An 11142-nucleotide genomic window follows, 5' to 3' on the forward strand; every position below is an offset into this window, starting at 1 on the left:
GCAGGGAGCCGGCCTGCCCCGTGGCTCTGTGTGCTAGTGAACAAAACAGACCTGCAGAAACACGGGGGTGGTTAGGCTGGCAAAGGAAGAGGTGCAGAAAACATAGATGAGCCATCAAACATGCATAATGATGTCAGGAAAGAAAACTAAGCTGCAACATTCTTCTCCTGGAACTCCTCTGTAATATACCTGTCAAATAATTACCCAGTGCAGGATTACAAATTGTCTCCAAGGTCAGAACATTTCTTATTTTCCAACACAGGCTTAACAATTGGAAGCTTTCTTTGGTGTGAGCACAAATTATAATCCCCCGCTTCCCCAGAGAAGGGGTTCATCGCTAAGAATTCAGTCGAACCATTAAAGGAGACACGAGAGTTCTCTGGATATACTGTAAGATGAAACATAGCCACATTTTACTATGGAAGAAATCTTAATCATTAAATAGATTATTATTATCCTGGATGCACTTAATTTATCAAATACATCATGGAAGTCCTCAGAGGAGAGGTTATTGTAGCCAGTCCTGTGGTTTAATTGTTTTAGAAAATAATAAGAGCATTAATTTTGCATCATTTTTTAATAGTCAGAAGCTAGTTAATTGAGAAAAGACTATGATAAATTGTTTGGCCCTGAGGACATTCTTTTCCTTTCCTTGGCTTTGTTCTCCTTCTCTGACAAGGAAGGATCTCAATCTGAAGAAAGCTGAGGGATCTTCCTGGTTCAATTAGCCACAGAATGGCAGAGATAACCATGACTGTCTTTGGAAGAATGTGAACTCTTATAAGAAGACACATATCATTTTTCTCATGCCACCCACATTGACAGGATCTGTCTTTCCCAGAGAAGTATCATCTGAGAAGTATTGGCAACCATTCTTCCTAAATTATGACACATGAAAATGTTCCTATTGTCATCAAATGTCAAGCTCTTTTGGAATTCTACTTCTAGATTTTAAGAAGGATTACTCCGAAGGCCTAAGAAGAGCTTGTGTAATTGATCCCAGCACTAGTGAGGAAGGTGGACAAATCGTCTGGCAGTTATGATAAGATGCTGTAAGTCAGCACGAGAGTTTTAGGACATAGTAGCTCTTAAATCCTTGTATTTATAGAATTACTTCGTATGAGTCTCTTACTTAAGTAGTTGCCATTATGAATACACTGCATCTTGATAAATGTCTTCCCTTTCAACATTCTCCCCATTCCTCCCCTATTAACCCCTCCCTCCCACTTCTTAATTTTGTAGGACATATGTTGAATCCCTCTTCTTCTCTTCATTTGTCCGCTATTTTCCCCTTGACGCCATCCCACCCCTTTCGAATACCAACATTTTTTATCCTAATACATGCTTTAATATTTCATTTTTCTTGATTAAATTTGTCCAGTGTTGGGTCATTTTACATGAATATAAAGTTATTTTATGAATTTTCAACTGCTTGATTCATGCTTTACTTCATATTTTATACTATTTTATGTAAGGTTTTATTTGTTTTTATTGTGTGGCTTTTTAATATGGTTTATTTTCAGCCATCGTGTGATTCTTTTTTAAGTCATTGGCTGGTGTTGTGGGTAGAAGAAGAAGAAGTCCTCTTTATTAGATAATTGATATTGGAGAAGACATAAAACTAGAGACAGGGTATCTCTGCCAGTGAATAAGCAGCTAGTTCTTTTCTCATATCCTCAGGTAATAGACATTTAAAAATCGGGGCCTTTGCTCTTACGGCTAAATTCCAAAAAGTCTGGGTCACCACCAAGTTGTCTAATCCTGACTCATCTGTAAGAGGAGAGCATTTTCATGTAAGTACGTGAGAGAAGTCTTCCTCCCTCCCTCCTTCACTTCCTCCCTCCTTCCTTTCTGCCTCCCTTCCTTTCTTCCTTCTCCTTTCCTTTCTTCCTTTCTGACTTTCTCTCTTCTTCCCTTTTTTTTCTTCTTTATTTTGTGGCATTACTAAGGCTCAGACTCCGGACCCTGTGCTTTGGCTTGGCTATTTGGCTCATGGCGCATGCTCTCCCATTTCACTCATTCACACCTCCACTTCCGGCTTTTGGTTTTTTTTGTTGGTTAACTGTAAATAAGGCTCTTACGGACTTGTCTTCACCAAGTTGGCTTTGAATTATGATTCTCCAATCCCAACTTCCTGAGTAGCTAGGATCAGAGGCGTGAGCCACGCATGCCCAGTTCCACTTCACCAGTAAGCCGCTGGTGCCTGGTTCCACTTCACTTCTGCTTCAGAGAAACACCAGGCTCATCACCCTGCCTCCAGAAAGGGCTGCAGTGTAGGAGGAAACAATGAACATTTAGCCCACGAACTCAGGCACATGGCTGTATTTTCTTCAAACTCAACTTACCCTAGCCAGGGGGGAAACTGAGTCGCATTCTGTTGAGTTCTAGTTGCTATGACATCCTCACTGTCACCTCTTGTGACCTCATTGGCACTAGAGGTCACAGTCAGGAGCTGCAACCCCACCCAGAGCTCCACAGAAGGTAAGTGAGCCAGATGAGCAGGGAGCCAGCTTTCTCTGTGCCTCCAGGCCCCCTTCCAGAGCCACTCAGTCAGCTCTGCTCTTTCCCTCGCCTCCGTTCACCTTCTCTCCTTGCTCTCATCCTTGAACTTTACTTGTACCCTCTCCTCTGCAGATTATTCCAAAGAGCTTGGACCTTTACAAAGACCAGGAAGTGGCACTAAGGTCGGGGAATGTCTGGTTTTAGATCAGAAAGAAGTTCTTTGGACCAATGAATTGCTGATGATTTTCTACAATTTAAATCAGGATCAGGCGAAAGGTAAAAAAGAACTTCAATAAAGATATTCTAATCATTTATCTTGGCCCACACACAGAGTATTAACCACTTAAAAGTATAAGAATAGTCCTTTATTCTTTTTTTATTAAAAAGCAGTGATTTTTGGTGGATATAGAATGTCCATATGGAATGATAAAAAAAAGTTATGAAGATGGATAGTGGTAATGCTTACCCAGCAATAATACTGACGTAAAATTTTTTAAATAGCTAAAATGAAAAACATATTTTGTGTATTTCTCACAATAAAAAATAGTAACTGGATCCTTAATCATACGTGGCAAAAACAAACAACCTCTTCAGGCATATGAAGATCTCCAAAACCTACTTCAGCCCACCTTTCCAAATGCCTCTTGGTTATACTTTGTATTTTTCTCATTTGGGCTGAAGATAATCTCAATATTTAAATGGATTTACCAATACAAATATTTACTTATCACTCAAGGTGAGAAGATTTTGGTCTAAGATAACTCTTAGTTCAAGGTAAGCCAACCTGTCTTCTCACAGCAATCCAAAGCAAGGTGACTTACATTTTATGCAACATTCCCCAGAGGAAAGGAGGGAGTGTGACCGCTGGTGCATGTGGGGAAATTTCCACAGACGCTCTGTGCCCTTGCTTTCAAGATACATATCTCGGGGCTGGGAAGGTGGCTCAGTGGTAGAGCGCTTGCCTTGCATGCATGAGGCCCTGGGTTCGATTCCTCAGCACCACATAAGCAAAAAGAAAAAAGCCAGAAGTGGCGCTGTGGCTCAAGTGGTAGAGCGCTAGCCTTGAGCTGAAGAGCTGAGGGAAAGCGCCCAGGCCCAGAGTTCAGGCCCCACGACCGGACCCAAAAAAAAAAAAAAAAAAAGATACATATCTCTACTTTCTCCTATCCCATTGGCCAAAACATGCCACATGAGCAAGCAGGGAAAACCAGGGCTGCACAGGGAGCCAGTGTACTCCCATGAATATTGGAAATCCAGTCCCCTGACCTCAGTGTCAATTCACCAATGACAAGAGTAGGGTTTGGGAGAAAAGGAAGTCCTAGTATATTAAGGTTCTCAGGCAAAATGAGGACCGGCTCAAGAAACAGTTCTATGAAAGACAACCACAGCACCATCAAATGTATGTACCAAGCATGAGTCGGGGTGGTCGTGGCCTTGAATCTTTTCCCCAGCATTCTCATGTTAGTCTCCAGAGTTGCATTCCTTGCTGAGTTGAATGCTCCTCCTCTCCTGTGGCCATCAAGGTAAGACAGAAGCATGGTCACCTTTCCTGGGGCTGTAGGGACATTCTTGAGATCCTCACTTCAGGGAATTGTGGGAGGGAAATAGAAGAATGTAAAAGAAAAAGAAAAATTCTGACAAAATGAAATGTATGCTCGCCAGTAAAGTAAGCTAGTTGCTGAGCTGAAACTACAGTCATAAGCATATGATCTGTCTGTTCCTGTTATACCACAGAGACAGGAAGAAAGAAGTCAGTGTTTACTGTATACTAACATGCCACAGATCTAGTTACAAATACTCATTGCCCTTCCATAATCCACAACTACTTCATTGGAAAATGGAAACAAGTCTTTCCCAGGATGGTTTCTATACTGGGTCTGAAGGTGGCTCTTATCTAGAGACCTATAAACTGAAAAGGTGAATGGTATTCCTTCACATGTCTAACCATACCTTGGCTGGAACAAGCCAAGAAAAGGCATTCATTTGTGAAGGGGAAGAGAAGGTCGAATGGTGCAGATGTGCACAGAGCAGTGGAGTTCTCCACGGTAGCCCTGTGTCAATCCACTCTCTCACGAGAAGGAGCATCCTTTGATTTGCTTGTGGTTCTTTTCCCTCAATGGCTCCTCCACCCAATGCTTTTCCAGCCTAGAACTCAAACTTGGAGAAGACATTTTCTTTCCATTGTCCTCGTTAAAATTTAACCATTAACTAAAAATCATCCATATGTGTACAGCCTATTTTGAAACATGTATCCATTGTGGAGTGGCTAAATTGAGCTAATAAGCACATGTTTATCAGCATTTTAGGATGATCAGGAATTTTCAAGAATATAGCACATTGTTATTAATGGTAGCAACCATGTGGTACAACAATTTGCTAAGTGAACGTTTTTTATACCTTTGACCAAAAGCTTCCCAACTACCTCCCTTGTCCAGCCCTGAAAACCACCATATTTCTTTTTTTTATTGTGAAAATACTGTACAGAGGCGTTATAATTACATGGGCAAGATAATGAGTACATTTCTTATCAAGCATTATAGTCTTCTCCTTTGTTTCCCCTTCCCATCCCTTCCCATCCTCCCCCACCCCTCCCCCGCACTCCCCCAATCCTCCCCCCCCTCCCCACCAAAGTCTATATTTCTTTGGGTTCGTTTCAGGATTCATTCTACCTCTGAGTGAGGCCATAATGTATTTAATTTTTTCTGTGCCTAGTTTGATTAGTTTACCAGAGTGGCCTCCAAGTCCATCCTTCATGTGTCTGCAAATGATGAGTTTTTCTTCTTTCCTGAGGTTAAATAGTATTGCAAAATACATGTACATCACAAATGCCTTCTTCATCCATCTGCTGAGATCCTTAGGTTCATTCTGTGATAGCCATATCTTAGCTGTTGTGAGTTCTGCTACAATGAACAGAGTTATGCAGATATCTCTCTGACATGTTGATTTACTTCCTTTGGAGATGTATCCAGTACTAGGATTGCTAGATCCTATGGTAGTTCTCTTTTTAGTTGTTTTATTTTTTAGGAGTTTCCACCCTGTTTTCCTAATGACTATATTAATTTACATTCACACCAACAGTACACACATTTTCTACATCCTTGCAAACACTTGCTATTTTTGTCTTTTTGATAATAGCATTCTATTAGGTGTTACTTTTTGACTCATCTAAAGAAAGCATTGGAAAATGTTCTTATGGGGGAATACATTACCTTTTCTCTAGATGTCTTGATGATTGGCCTATTGTACAGGGTAGGGAGGAGGGAGAAATGAAGGAAAACTCAAAGAACAATAATAGATGGAGAGTCATGCTAAGCACATTGCTCCTGACAGGGGGCCCTCTGGCATTCAAACTGTCAAATGAATGAAAGTTTGATACCAGGAGGGGGGGGACAATAATATTTATTTATTCAATTATTCAATTATTCAAATCTTCTCTCTGATCTCAGATCCTCCTCCTCTCTTGCAGATCCTCCCCTTAAAATGAACAATTTTCTGTCCCTCTACCCCGTCTTCCCCTATCCTGGAGTCTTCCATGTTGTCCTGTATGTGACAAATCTTGTTTGACTTGGGTCCTTCCCAACCTTCCTCTGACACTCCATGGTTTGTCTGCACTCATGTCTGCATGTTTGGAACTTCATTCATCCCTGAAGTCAGGATGGGATTGAGGGAGTAGCAAGAAATGCGATTACCCCATTCCACAGGTGAGCCAGCTGAAGGCCTGAGAGAACCGGTGCAGGTTGAGTTCACAGCTGATGAAGAAAAGGTGCAAGCACTGTAACTGTCTTTTACGTGGTTCCCCTTTGTCTATGGTACTCATCTTTTGAGGAAGAGAGGGGGAAAAACAGGTATGTACTTGTCTCCTGACAATTTCACCAAAATCGTAACGATTACTGGCTTGGCAATATCGGGTTTTAAATGGAATTGGTTCACTTAAGCAAGAACACAACTGTGTTTTTTAACATGTATATATATATATATATATGGATATATATGCATATATCCATATATATATTCTCCATGGAAAAACATGATTTTGATAAAGTAATGTAACTCCTTGAGCCATGGAGACTCCTTTGAATCTTCAGTGCTGATGAGATTTTCATCACAGAATAAAACTTTGGTAGACTCATCGTAAGTGCTTCCCATGATTTTTTAAAAATGTATTGCTTAATTATGGCTTAGAAACTCTTAAGAAACTACAACTACTTATAACCTGATAGGACAAAGACAGTGTCCCAAGGTACATTTCAAAATGCTTTGTTGTCCTAAACTCCATTGTTCATTCTCCTTTGCTAAGAGTTGGTTGAGTGTAGTCACTTTAGAAGGGAGATTATGGGCAAGTTTTGTGCCAGCTTCAGGTACTCTACCTTACAAACTACCCTTCTGGCCAGGGTTATTATAACCATTTATGAAACAATTAGAAAACATATAAGAAGTAAAACCCATACTAAGTTCTATTTCTATTATTTGGAAAATTGGAATTTAAATCCCAATTGTCTAACACCACAGTCCTATGCTCTCTTATTCTCTAGAATTGAACATACAGTTTTGACTCTGTACAACTCTTTTACCCGAATATTTTCAAGTACTTAGTTCTACAAGAGAAAAAAAACAGTTTAGAAATAAATAGCTTGGAGAATATCCAGATTGTTCAACCTCAGACCTGGACTATCCCAAACCAGTGACCTTTGAGAAAATCAACTACTGTTTGTGTACAACAAGGTTATTGAATGAGAAGTGCTGGATCAGGGCTGATTGGATTTGATTTGGATGAGATTTGATTTGATTAGACCCAGACTGACCCCTGGTTCTAAGCTGTTGTTCTTACAACCTTGAATACCTCACATCCCTCCTCTGGTTTTCCATGCTGACACCCACAAAATATGAACATGGAAACCACAGGGCTCCCTACCAACCGACCGAGGTAAATCCCATCGACTCCAGCCCTCGCAGCATATTTTTTTAATTCTTATTAAACTGTTGTTATTATTATTGGTTTGTTTCTCATCACTGAGTTTGAAGTTTGACAACTTCTTTAGTACATCAAGTCCACAGTTAACGAGCACTGGTTCTTTCTCCATCCTTTAAGCAGCAGCATGCCCTGGAGCCAGTGTCCGGGCATGCAGTCTGCTGTGCTGCACTGCCCTGTTGACAAATGTATTCATTTCAAACTCCTGTCTGTTGCTGAACACAGACATACACAGATGCATCGTTCTGTCTCGCCAGGGCACCTGAACGAGCCCCATCTGATCAGCTGCATCTTTCTTGGGCAGCAGGTGGTGGTGTTGATGGCCGACCCTTTTTTTGTAGCTGTCACCAAGATGGGTTGTAAGAAACAAATGAGCTGATAGAGAGTGTAGAATTGGATGTTTTGCTTTTATTCTTGTCAGTTAAAGAGGACAAACGCCGTTTAGTCCATCCTGTTGAGCTATCTATCTTTCTCCTGGTTGATTTTCCTATTGTAACAAGTGTCGATGTTACAGAGCAGGAGAGGGACAGCCAGGACCAAGAGGAAGCCAAGGCCCTACTGGGAGTATTCCCGCTGAGAATTTACACCTTAAACAAAGTGTTGTGTTTTAGTGATTGGCCCTACTGTGTGGGTTTGGAGACATTTTTCTCATGTGACCAAACACAAGAAAATGGATACTTTCTCACCATGCACACAGATCTCAGTAATTGCTCCGTTGTTTGCACTCTACTGACACCTACTTCTGCTAAGGTAGCATAGATACAATCGTTAATAGTCAAGAAATGTACAGACTCTTAAAGGACACAGCCGACCAAATGGAAGTAAGCAATTGTGAGGCCTACATAGCCCCCCAGAGACCAGCTGTAAAGAGTCGTCAGGATTTGATTATTGGTGGATTCTTGGGTACAAATGTGTAGAACCAAGTGATGCTGGAGAGGTTGAAGATCCCAAAATTCTTCTGAAAGTTGGCCACGCATTTCAACAGGTGGTAGGGTCTTCACTTTGGAAAGGTCCTTCCCGTTACATTGTGGACATTAATAAAGAACAAAACAAGAAGAACCAGCAGCATTGGGGTTATTATGACTCAGTGAATAAATGCTCCAGGGGTAGAGACGGGAAAGTGGGACAGGTAAGTACAAGAGAGATTGAATCTTTCTGTATCTGTAGTGCCTAAGGGTAAGGTAGCTATCAGAGATGGCTGAATATATAAATGAAAGTTTGTGTAATTTAGTAAAATAAAACAACAGAAGAGACAATCTCATGGGAATTACTTTCCTAGGTATATTGGCATGTGTCATTTACCCAATCAGACCAAGTTCCTAATAATTCTACTTTTTTTTTTTTTTTACTATTTTGCTATTACATTTGGCACTTACATCAGGAGACCTGCAATGTTTGTATTCTAATGGAAAAGGCCTAAAAAGGGAGCAAATAAAATTAAAGATTTTTACCACATTAAATGCCATGAACAAAAATTAATCACAGCAAGCAAAAGCAGTGATGGTCTGACAGGGCTATGAGCTATGGAGATGGATCCTTTAGGAGATTAATGTGGAGCAGAGCTCTGCCTTTTCCTGGAACTTGTGCTATTGGGAAGCTCATTCATGAGCAGAAGAGGAGCAGAGAGAAAGGCTGGGTGGAGAGATGGTTTGTCCTGGTCACTTTTCCCCATCTCACTAGGAAATTCTCCTCTGTAGGGCTGAATTCTTCTCTCCCCTGGATCCAGAATTTCTCTTTTGTTGACTGTGCTGAATATACCAGACTCATAACTTGGCAGTGGTTCCCAGAGATCATGCCTGATGGTCAGTTCCCATACACTGAACAGTCACATGGGTAAGTCACCTTGATAAGGCTTCATTCATGTCTGCTAGTTCCTTCCTTCCTCATGCCTCACACAGGAAAGGTAGTTGGGGAAAATTACTCAGAGTTTCTGGGAAGCAAAATCTATGTAAGCCATAGGTAAAGTTGCCTAGTAAGTGATCAAGCCTGGATTAAAGAGTTCACTTTCTCTTATTCCAAAGCCTATATGTTCAACAGGTGGTATTAATTTTGGGGTGGAATATACAATATACAAATGGTCACAGTTTAGTCCTTCAAAATCTTCACAGTATTTTTTTTTACTTCAGCATGACATGATCCTTTGACTCTCCATTCCAGACTAAAAGACAAGCATCAAGTAAAAACGAATTCAGTACCACGCTCTTCGGAAGACGTGTTGGATAGTAGGACCAGGGTCTCTTTCTGTGTCTGAAAGCATCATGGCCATGTTGGATCAATACATAAATGAGTTTCATCTCATCTTCCTAAGATTGGCTCCTAGTCTCTCTTTGGAGTTGCTCATCTCTCTCTCTCTCTCAGTGAACTGCTGGAGGAGACACCAGGTTGGGTGATCTTCTTCTTCAATACAGTGAAGATTCACGAGTTTTCTCACTCAGAGCAGGATGGTATTTTTAAACTCATGGAACATCTACACTTCGTGCTATACAGCTACCGACAACCTAATGTCAGCTCAATAAAGAATGGACAGAAACTGAAATGAAGGTATATATCTGTCTTGTGTCAGAGGCCTTCACAGCACCTGGGTATCTTTTATGAGTCTTCCTTTTGAGTATACATGTTTGATGCTTGATCTAGCTCTTCATGTTAAAAAAAAATTAGCTTTTATCCTATCATATGTTTTTCCGGTTTAAAAAAAAAAAACGCTGCATTTAAAGATCAAGTCTCACCCTCTGCTCTATAGAACAAATAGGGTGAGTTTTTGTTGGCTTCGGAGTGTGTCCCTCTCTTTTATCTCCTGATAAATCTCAAGTTTTATGTCCTGATCGCCAGGTGAGGTGAGAAAGTCTACGATGCCCCGTGGAGATCTGGAGGAGGCCGAACCACACAAAAGCACTCAGAACTCTGTGTGTTCCCAAGGGGAAAAGATAAGCAGGCAAGGTCACACCATTCTAGGCCTCGAGTGTGCGCTGGCCATTGTGTTAAGTGAAACGATATCGAGCTGGCCAAGGGTCTATACTCTGAGTTTTCCTTTGCAGCACACTGAGGCTGAGCAGGTTGAGGTCAGAGGTGTGAAGCCACATAGGAACCTCTTCTTTCCCCCATGGCCCAGTAGCCAGCTTCAAGATGGTACACTCAGCTTCATCCTCTATCAGGTTTATGCTGCCCATATCTCTTCCACATCAGGTGTGTGTGTTAGTCTGGGGTCAGGGCTAGGGTGGTGGGGGTAGGGGCATGGTTGGCATATAGTCTGTCTGTGCAGTCTGGACTAGAGACTATTGCCTAGTCTTTGACTGAGAAGTTTGGGTCTGGTACACAAATAGGTTCTTCCTTATTTCTCCAGGTGAACGTCCCAGGAGTTTTTAAATTGTAGGATGGGAACTGGTTTCCATAGCAACATCTACCATTCCATCTGTATAGGCTCCCCTGTCTCTCTACACTTCATTCCCTGTCCTTGTCTGGTCCCTGAAGCCACTTGCCTTAATAAAGCACTCACACTTTAGCTCTTGTTGCAGACTCAGGTTTCTAAGGAACCCAGACTGACTCAGAATTCAAATCCAAGCTCAGAACTCATGGTATTTCCAATTTTTACTATTATTGTAATTATGGCGATTCAGCAAAAAAGTGACTATTTTTGGTTGATACAAACATAAAACTTAAGTAAGTGAATTTTA

At 41.2% G+C, this 11142-nt stretch overlaps 1 long non-coding RNA gene across 2 annotated transcripts; it reads left to right on the forward strand.

Annotated features, from left to right (window-relative positions):
* The first annotated feature begins 951 nt into the window (after nt 1-951).
* Nucleotides 952-10006, forward strand: LOC138820590 (uncharacterized). 2 transcript variants are annotated; one of them, XR_011369927.1, is made up of 6 exons: nt 952-1052; nt 1681-1793; nt 2635-2778; nt 6204-6347; nt 9169-9304; nt 9629-10006. It is a non-coding gene; the product is annotated as an uncharacterized lncRNA (long non-coding RNA). The 2 variants fall into 2 exon arrangements; XR_011369928.1 differs by lacking the exons at nt 952-1052; nt 1681-1793 and adding an exon at nt 2445-2481.
* Nucleotides 10007-11142: the final 1136 nt, after the last annotated feature.

The sequence above is a fragment of the Dipodomys merriami genome, unplaced genomic scaffold (genome assembly GCF_024711535.1).
Source record: "Dipodomys merriami isolate MVZ:Mamm:240054 unplaced genomic scaffold, mDipMer1.0.p SCAF_9, whole genome shotgun sequence".
Taxonomy (NCBI): domain Eukaryota; kingdom Metazoa; phylum Chordata; class Mammalia; order Rodentia; family Heteromyidae; genus Dipodomys; species Dipodomys merriami.